The sequence below is a fragment of the Hipposideros armiger genome, unplaced genomic scaffold (genome assembly GCF_001890085.2).
Source record: "Hipposideros armiger isolate ML-2016 unplaced genomic scaffold, ASM189008v1 scaffold_751, whole genome shotgun sequence".
NCBI lineage: Eukaryota > Metazoa > Chordata > Mammalia > Chiroptera > Hipposideridae > Hipposideros > Hipposideros armiger.
Window position 1 is genome coordinate 221,289 of NW_017732101.1, and position 10,250 is coordinate 231,538.

General features: G+C 37.7%; 1 protein-coding gene across 9 annotated transcripts in view; it reads right to left on the reverse strand.

Moving 5' to 3' along the window:
- Positions 1-10,250, reverse strand: part of COBLL1 (cordon-bleu WH2 repeat protein like 1) — a 179,009-nt gene that overhangs the window by 114,114 nt on the left and 54,645 nt on the right. The window lies entirely within an intron of this gene.

Genomic DNA, 10,250 nt, shown 5'->3' on the forward strand with positions numbered 1-10,250 from the left:
CACATGACCAGAAAGGCCAAAGGTGACATTTTAATGAAGGCTGGGGGTGAAGCAGGTCAGGAAAAGTGGCCATGGAAAACAAAGGCAAGTGTAATCCATGGCTGTGATTCTTTTTAATGGGATGGCGGACACAGTGGGCTGGTGCTCAGTCTCCATACCCACTTCCTTCTTGTGTGTCTTCCTGTATGACAGGGGCCCAAACCCTAAACACTTCTTTTTCCAGACTCCCTTTCAACTAGAGATAAACAGGCCCAAGGTTAGGAAGGAAAAAGTGAGCTAAACAGGGTCATGAAGACATTGTTCTTCATTGCGGCAGCACTCCACTGTCCAGTCACTAATTTCATGAATGTAAAAAAAGCAAAGCATGGGACACTCCCTTTTTGGCTGGGATGAATCCAACATACACCAGGTGGCATGTGAGCCACCATTTGCAGGGGCGCCTTCTGATTCCTGGATCACGGCTACGCTCTGAGGACAGCTTCCGCACCTTCCTGATGGAAGCAGAGGCAGCGGCATCTCTGGTGGCCCAGAGAAATGGCACTAATGCGTCCGAAAGCATCTTATAGCCCTGCTGCTGCAAACTGGCAGTGTTTTTATACATATCATTCCCTTTATTAAATTCTTTTCTGTTTAAAGCAGCCCATTTTTCTTTCATATTCTGAAACTACAGACTGATAATACACGTTTGTATTAAGATACCAAAAAGGATCAGAGATAAGTGCTCAATTATTTATTTTTTTAATCCAAATACACCTTTGATACACACAGACGAGATGCTATTCTAAGTAAGAAGTATACTTCCCAAGCCGATTCCCATTGGCTCCTGAAAGAACAGTTAGGAATTCGGTCATCTCGTAGCTGGAAATGGTTAGCTTTTCATAATAGGATGATGAACAAAAAAAAATCTAACCCAAGTTCAAAAGACCTAGGGCCAAATTCAGACTCCATTACTCATTATGTGACCTTTGGCAAATTCTTTATAACATCTGTAAGCCTCAATTTTGTCTATTTTCAAATTGAGTAGTACCAATCACATGGTGTTCTTATTAAAATTACATATATAAAGTGCCTTAATAAGAATTAGATGTCATGAGGGGGGAAAAAATCCCTTTTCAAGTCACTTGAAAGTTTTTGGCTCAATAAGACTTCTAGAAACATTTAAAATTTTTGAAACAGAGGATACTCTGAGCATGCACACTTTCTCTGTGGAGATCTTGCCCCTCAAAAAATACTGCCCTAAAATCAACATTTAGGCAGGTTAAGTGACCTCTGCTGCTCTACCCCAGGGTTAATTCCCTTCTAGTCCTATCATATCCTGGAATATCTCTTTGGAGTAGGCATTCCATTGGAGGACACACCCTACAGTTCCCACCCATAAACATTCTTACCATGAAACTCCACTAAATTTCCAATGGGGATCACTACTCAGCTTGGGGAAAATAAGAACCAGCAAGCTCAACTTCTGCTTCTCACTTCCAAAACACAGCCCTGAGATAATATGCCCCTAAAGCTCCCCACCAAGAGGCAGAAACTCTTAAATTTACCCTTATGGGCCAGACTCACCCCGTAGTAGAATATGATCAGACTTCTGAAACACCTAATTTATTCCTTCTGGGGCGACTTCCACACTATTTAAATTGTAGGGAAAAAAAACAAACATTTTTTTTTCAGCTGGACCAAACTCTGCTATATGACAGTGGTTTATTAAATCTTTTAACGAGGGTTTCAGCCTTACTTTAAAAAATAAATAAATACGAGGGGACTTCATAGCATCTTAGATTTCCAACAATACCACAACTAAACCTTTTACAAATGTGATATATTTTATTTAACAAAACTTAATTTCAAGTATTTTCACATGTAATTTTGACATACATTTTATTTTACTGGAAAATATTAGAAGAAAAACAAATTAGATATTGTTAGGATAATATTTTTCCCTAAGGAATTTTGGTTCTTGCATAGATCCTTCTGACTGAAATCACTAGTGACCTGTAAACATATATTTTGAGAGACTTTTGTTTTAATAGTTTTCATATTAAGTTCTATGTGAAATTCCCTTCCAATATTAATGGGTCTACATGTGACAAGAAATTGAATGAAAAAAAAAATCATCCTAGCGTGTTAGAGAATAAGAAAGACATTTGTATGAGGAACGATTCAACAATTCAAAACCAAACATGAATGACTACTTTATAGCAGGCTGAGATTAGTATCATTTTGCTTATCTGGAAAACTAAAAAGACAATAAATATTTTCCTTTGTTATAAAGTATGAAAATCATTAGGATCATTTATTAGAAAAGCGATTTTCAATTACAGATTTGGAGGTGTGGGTGTGTGTAGGGGTGTGTGTGTGTGTGTGTGTGTGTGTGTGTGTGTCTTAAAATTCATATTATGAAAAGCTTGCCAGATGATGAAAACAGCTTTTACGTAAGTTATTTAATTATTTAATCATATTCAGGATCCCCCACCCCAAATGATATGGTTTTCTATTTACAAGCACAAGGTCATACACACTTAGAAAAGGATGAATGAATTTGAGGGAAATAACAGCAGAGCTCTCTGGGCTAAGCGAAAGAATTGTCTGCCTTTTTTAATGTGCCAATCTCTTTCAAAGGAAAAATCTGAACCTCAAAACTGCAGGAGTGGAAGCTGACCTACAGCCTTCTCACCTGTATCCTGGTGACAGCAGTGCCTATTCTTACACGGTTATTGTTAAGTCTTAAATTATGCATGCCGTAAATCATTCCATAGATATAAGATCAAAGAAAACTGAACTTATCTAAAGGGTACGTAGGAAGGGTAAAAAGAACGTCCTTGAGTTTCAGAGGGATCTTATACCTGGGAGAGGTCCTGGTAGGAATTTTCAGAACTATACAAATAAAAGTTCATTTCAGGTGATTTGGGGGAGGGGCTGGGGCGAGGCGGGTAGAAAGACAAAAATCAGATGAGGGAAACTGCCAACACACCCTGAAGGATTACGCAACACCATATTTAAAATTCTGACATTTCAGACTCTTGACTAGGCACAGTGATGGCCCAGCAAATTTCATACCATCTGGCAAATTCCACTGTCCAGTCAGGTGCACACTTCTGAAAACAATGTAGTGAGAGCAGAAGGGAGGAGAAAGAACAGGACTAACTGGGGCTCGGGACATACATGGCACAAGTACTTGAACTTCCCAGGTATCACAAGGCAATTCCAAACGCCTACGCAAAGGCTTATGGTTCAAAGACAAAGACACCCCACGCCCACCTCCTACACCTGCCCTTGACTGCTCTAGTGATTTCTCATTAAGTCAATACCATTTATACGTACGAGCAAATGACACTGTGAAACTCACAAACCTGTTCCCCACCAAACAACTACTAGTGTTTAAGACCTAGTATTGTTAAGAAAAGCAAAGAATATGAATTGTTAAGCCTTCTAAATCAATGCCAACAGCAAGAGCCAACCCAAACAAAAGTGAATTGTGAGAAACACTTATCACAGTTGCCAGTCTTCACTAAACCCACTTCCTTCTAGGACTCTTCTCATCTTCATCTCTAGGGAAAAGTTGCTCCCACATATCAAGTAATCAAATATGTTTATTTTGAAAGGGAAACTACCTTAGATGTTTCTTTTAAAGTTACTCCTTTATAACAGCATTCTAAAAGGAGATCCTTTCAAAAAAAAAATTTTTTTTTAAAAGCAACACAGTATTTTGAAGCACTCACAAGGCTAAAAAGATATAAACTGAAAATTCTTCAACAGAAGAGGAAATGTTATGATATATGTATATATGTAGCGAGAGAAAGCAGAGACAGAGGGAAGAAATTGCAATGAGAAAATACCTTTTACTTTTGATAAAGTATGCAATTTCCTCAAGGTTTAGAAAATTAATTCAATGCCACTGAAATTTGTTTTCATGGCATTACCACTAATCATTTCCACTTATCTATTATGTTTCATTAAACTTAACCATTGCAAATGTCTCCTAAATCTTTCTTGCCCCTGGGGTAGATAGACTGACCAGGAGCCACCCCAGTTAAATTGACTCTCAACAGGGTTGTATGCAACATCTTCACCACAGCCTTTTATAGGCTTTAAATCGCCATACTACTCCTTTTCTAAAAAACTTTTTAATCATCTAGAACACACATCTAATATAGCTAAGATACTTTAGTATTTGATTGAGACCAAAGATCTCAACACTATGAAGTCTAAAATAATACATGCTTAATCTTTGAGAAAGCTCTGATAAGCAAATAGTGTATTGACAACCTCAAAACGTACATTTTCTTTAAAAATTATTTCAATGTTTCACTCAAGAGACACACAAAAAAACCTTTTAGAGGGAATGTCTAAGGCTTCTATCAGGCTGACAAAGTATGACCTTCAATATATAGTGATACCAAGTCCAAGAAACAGAAGCTTGACAGGCTGAAAACGAAACGCTGACATTGTGGTCTAAAGAGTGTACATGAATAGTGGTCCCTCTAGGTTGTGCTTCCTGACATGACGTGCCATGAAATATATAACACTACTTACAATATACCCTGGTCAAATATCATTTAACTTGAATCCATGTTGCCCAGGTTCAAAAGTGCCACATACAGGGGTTCAAGAACAAGCTAATATCACCAAAAGGAAGCAAGTGCAGCATTTTATAGGGCAACTGGCTTTGTCTCTTCAAAATGTCATTGTAACTACTTGAGGAAGTTGACAAGGACAGCAGTAACCAGATGCAACGAAGTCCCAGATTAGATCCTAGCTAGGACAAAGTCCCTATAAATGTCTTCGGGCAATGGAGACAATGTGAGAATGGCCTGGGTGTCACATCAAATAAACACGTATTGACATGGAGAGGTGAAGAGCAGAACCAGAAAAAAGCAGCTGAAAGGCCAGCATGACCAAGACAGCATTTCATTTGGGTAAAAACAAATGTTATATGGAAATAAATGAATCTAGAATTCTCTACATTAAAGTGTAAATAAGATAATTCTAGACAAGAGAATGGTTTATTTTACTTTTGCCTCTTAATATCTTTTAACTTTTTACAGTGGGTATATGTTGTTTATAATAAAGTAACAGCAACATGAATTTATTATAATATATAAAAACCTTAAAAAGAAGGTGGGTTTCTGTCCAGGCAGCCAACCGCTTAAAAATTTTTATGGCGCATGATGACAGATGGAGTCTCTAGCCTTCCAAAAAGAAAGGGAAGGGATTTAGTAATAATTGTCTGATGGAAAAAAAATTAATTTAAATCGTTTCACATAAAGCTTCTAAAAGTCAATGCATTTCACAAGGCTACAAGTAAAAAGTGAAGCATTACTTCTAAGAATCACAATGTAACTGAAAGTCTTTTCCTGTGCAGGCTTTACCAAGCTAGGCTATGGTGGGTCCCTGCTGAGTGAAACCTGCCAGGCAAGGAGGGAGATGAAGGTGGGGGTGGGGGTGGTAAAAGGGGTGAAAGAGGGACCTGCAGCTTCTCCCCTTAAACTATACCCCAAAACCTTCTGCCACCAATATGACCTTTAATAACTTGAGGCCATCTGCTGCAAACCTAAACAGCTTCCAGCAGATTTAAAGGATGTTATGATCAAAGCTCAGCAAGTCTTTCACATACCATTGGTATGATTTACATCCTCATTAGCTTTATAAATCATTCCTACAGAAGACAGGAAGTTGTATGCAAGGCAAATGAGTATCAAGTTCACATTTTGCATAGTTTATAGATTCAATATACTGGCATAACACCTCACTTTTACAAAATGAAAGATGCTGTGTGTGAGTTATCCATTTACTGCCTCTTCGTGCCAAATGTACCCTTTACTGCAGGGTCTGTGATAAACAACGGAATTCCTTTAAGCAACTCTCTTTAAAGTAGATACAACATTAAGCTTTTACAGAGGGCACTGGAGGGACACTGCAGAGGAATGGGCTTCCTGGAATATCAGGTCTGGGCTGGGGGTTGGGAGTATGGGGGTGAAGACTCCCATAGGGCCAGCCCCAAATAAGAACACAGGACATCAACCCCCTGTGATCTTGCAGCCTCCTTCTGGAAATAACCTTTCTGAAGCCCTCCTGACATAGAAATCAGAGCTTCCACACAGACTGGGCTGCCTGTGCTGCTGTCTGTACTCTCTGGGCAGGGCCCCTCTCGCCTGCACACAGTCAGCTGTAACCCAGAAAGTCACACTGCAAGCAGCAGCTGCTTCTACAGCCCCCTAACCCTTCAGCACTGCCACCCTTCCCATCCCTGCCATCCAGTTCACTGGACAAAACTTCTGCCCCCTTCTGGGGCTCAGACTTCCAAAGCACATCCACTCCTGCTCCCCACCTGCCCTGCAGAAGGTGAACTGTTTGCTCCAGCAAACCTCTCTGCTCTCTGGGGGCTGAACCAACCACACCTCCTCCAAAAAGATCTGAACCCTGAGCCAGTTTGTTCATCCTTGGTGACTCTGCCTCGGCCCTAGAGTAGCATATAGCATTTCCTTATATATTACAGTTACTCTATTATCATAGTTAATAATTTCTTATATTAAATTTCCCATTTTACCTACACTGTGGCTTCTATGTCCTCCTTGGACCTTGTATTACAGCTAGAGATGCCAAATCACACGGTCAGTTTCCTCAGGCACATGCAAATGAGAAATTCATATAATCACCATCTGCCCTGTTACTTTTTGTTCTACCACCTCCTATCAGTCTAATATCTTCACAAGCTCACCTTAAAGACTAAATGTCTAAATTAATCTACTGTGGGTCTCTAATCACACCATCATGTGACACGGATGAGATGGGAACATTTGTGCTTCTGAGATGGCATTCATGTACTCACAAAACAGTAAATGTAAAGGATAAAAAACGAAGAGCCTGCTAACCAAGAGATGCAAAGTTACTACCCGCCCAACCCTTACTCTAAACCCATTATTAGTCAGTGTCTTAGCCTTAAAGAATATAAGCAAACCTGGGTACTCTGGCCCAAAACTAGGCACCCTGTTAAATGAGCTAATTTGTTTTCTTGTTTTTCAGCAATGTTGTACATGAGCAAGTCATCTTTCAGAGAGCTCGGAGCTATGACACGGTTTACTCTTTTGTTCTAGCAATTGTACAACAAAGGCACTATTTCCTAATGAGTATACCCACTACATGGGAGGCACAGTCCCAATGTCCTTGGAATTCATCAAACAAGCCTACAAATGAAGCAGGTAAATCAAATGTACCTAAGAGAAGAAACTCAGTCATTAAGCAATATACCCACCATTTTAGGGACAGAACTTAGATTCAAACCCGGATCTTTCTGATTCCCAAGTCTATGCTCTTTCCTTTCATCATGGCCATGTGTTCATCCCTCCTTCAGACTCCTGCCCTTCATCAAAATGACGCATCACTGAAATGTTTTGTCAGCTAGTCTTTTCAAGAAGTTCTGGTTATATTTTTTTGGACCATGGTACATTTTTTCTTCAAGAAAAGCAAGAGGGAATATAGAACACTCTTTACCCGCTTTTGAAAGAGCAGGTGAGTACTTTTTCCCCTTACCCCGGAAATAACCTTTTCTTTGCTTTATTTTTCCCTATGCAAGAACATGTTATAGCGGACACAAATGTTACTAAATATTTTCCACTTCAGGGAAACCATACTAAATCTGAAATTATATAGCTCTACCCCTAACTTATTATGCTGGACTATAGAATCATTAAAATTTACATTGAAAAGGTCAGTTATTACTGGGGGTGAAGTCCAAAATCCATGGTTATACTGGCTTGTGCCTGGCATACCTAAAGCACAAAAGTGGCCAACAAATGTAAAAGAAAATCTATTTGCCCTAATTTCAACACAAAAATTGTCAATGCTCTCACTTCAGGATTTCTCACTGGATAAATCAGCAGTTTTTAAAGTAGTGAGTAAAATATAAAGTCTGAACTCCTATCCAAATTAAGAAAGTTTATTCCTTCTCTAAAATGTCTGCCTCCACATTTCATCATTTACATAAAAATTTTAAGTGTGTAACATCAAATTTCACACATTTTACACGCACAAATTTGTTTTTAAAATATAAATCCTTTAATCCTCTCTAAAGTTTGTCAATGCTTCTAGAAGTAGTCTTAAATAACACAAACAATGTTTCAGATACAGCCATAACTTTTCTTCAAGGAAAACTGTCAGAAATATGTTATTCTGACATCACATATTCAATTACAATTACTCAAGCCAGAAATGTTCTATTTTCCCCTAATAAATACTTTAAGATTCTAAATAGGAGTGAGGTGTTTAGAGTTGGGAAAGGGGTTATAATGTAATTTTCTTGACAGGCAGCAGACAAAGGAGAAATGTTACAAGATCTCAACACATACGTGAATTGCCTGCTAATAGCAAACAAAATTTGAAATGTGATTTAAAACAATTTCAGTCCTGCAAAAAAGATTGGTCTTGGTTCTAGCTTTAGGCAAGACGAGGTAAGCACATTTTAACCTGTCTCTCCAATAGAATATAGTTATACAACTCAGAATTCATGAAGCAGTAATTCGAGGACTCTAAAATTACATTGGAGCAGTAGATTGGAGAAGACCAGAATTCCAAGTGCCACTGAATTAACAGTGAGTTAACCATTTTTCCCTCCACTATACAGCCAGGACTCAAGGCAGCCCAAAACTCCGAAGCAGACAATGGTGCAAAGAAAGAGCGAAAGGAGAAGCCCTGCAGTTCAGGGTCAAGGAGCAGAAAGCGATCTCCTAACCCAGAGAAAGAAGAAGAAAAATGCCATTTTTATTTCCTTTTGTAAAAACCAAAAGTATGTCTATATATAGCAATGAACACTTTTAAGATAATACAAAAATGAACCACTTGGGTATAACTCCATCAAAATGTACACAGGATCTGTGTTCCGAAACCTACATGACACTGACAAACGAAATCAAAGAAGATCTAACTGAATGGAGGGGCATACAATGTCCATGGATTAGAGGACCACCCCACAGTAAAAAGGTCAATTCTTCCCAAATTAACCTATACATTTAACAAAATTCCAGTCAAAACCCCAGCAGGATTTTGTAGATATAGATAAGCTGATTCTAAAATATATAGTAAGGCAAAGGAATAAGAATAGAAAACAATGTTGAACAAGAAGAACAAGCTAGGGAACCCAAGCTACTCAATTTCAAGACTTACTATAGAGCTGCAGGAACAAGACAATGTGGTATTGACAAACGGATAGACACATAGATCAATGGAAAACAATATAGAGTTCAGAAACAGAGCCATACAGATATTAAAAAAAAACACAAAACTTATTTTTGGCAAAGTTTCAAAATCAACAGGGAAAGGACAGTCTTTTCAACAAATGATGTTGGAATAATTGAACATCGGTATGCTAAAAAAAGAAAGAAAGAAAGATACCTGGATCTAAACTTGACACCTTTAACAAAAATTAACTCAAAGTTAATTAGAGATGTAAATACAAATGAAAAGTTTTAAAACATTTTAAAAACCCAAAGGAGAATAGCTCTATGATCTGGGATTAGATGGGGTTCTTAGATAAAACACCAAAGAACAATGCATAACACAAAAACTTTATAAATTCGAGCTTATCAAAATTAAAAACTTTTACTCTACAAAATACACTGTTAAGAGAATGAAAGGTAAGCCACAGCCTTGGAGGAAATATTTGCAAGTCACATTAGACAAATAATTTATATCCAGAATATATAAATAACTGAATATTCAGCACGAAAACAATCAATCCAATTTAAAAATCAGGGAAGGACTTAGATTACTAAAGAAGATACAAAGATGGAAAATAAGCACATGAAAAGCTCTTTAACATTTAGCACCATTGTGGAAATGTAGATTAAAAATAAAATGAGATATCATTACACACCTATTAGAATGGTTAAAATAAATATGAACAATACCAAGTGCTGGTAAGAATGCAGAGCAAATAAAACTCTCATGCATTGTTGATGGGATGCAAAATGGTATAGCCACTGTGTTAAATCATTTGGAAATATCTTAAAAAGAAAACCTACACTCACCATGACTCCACAATCACTTTCCTATCCACATGAGAAATGAAAATTTAGTGTTTACACAAAAACCTGTATATGGATATTCTATTTGTAATGACTCGAAACTGGAAACAACCCAAATAGCATTCAATGAGTGAATGGATAAACAAATTGCAGTACACCTATACTATGGGATACTACACATAAGCAATAAAAAGGAACTACTGATATATATATATATATATATATATATAT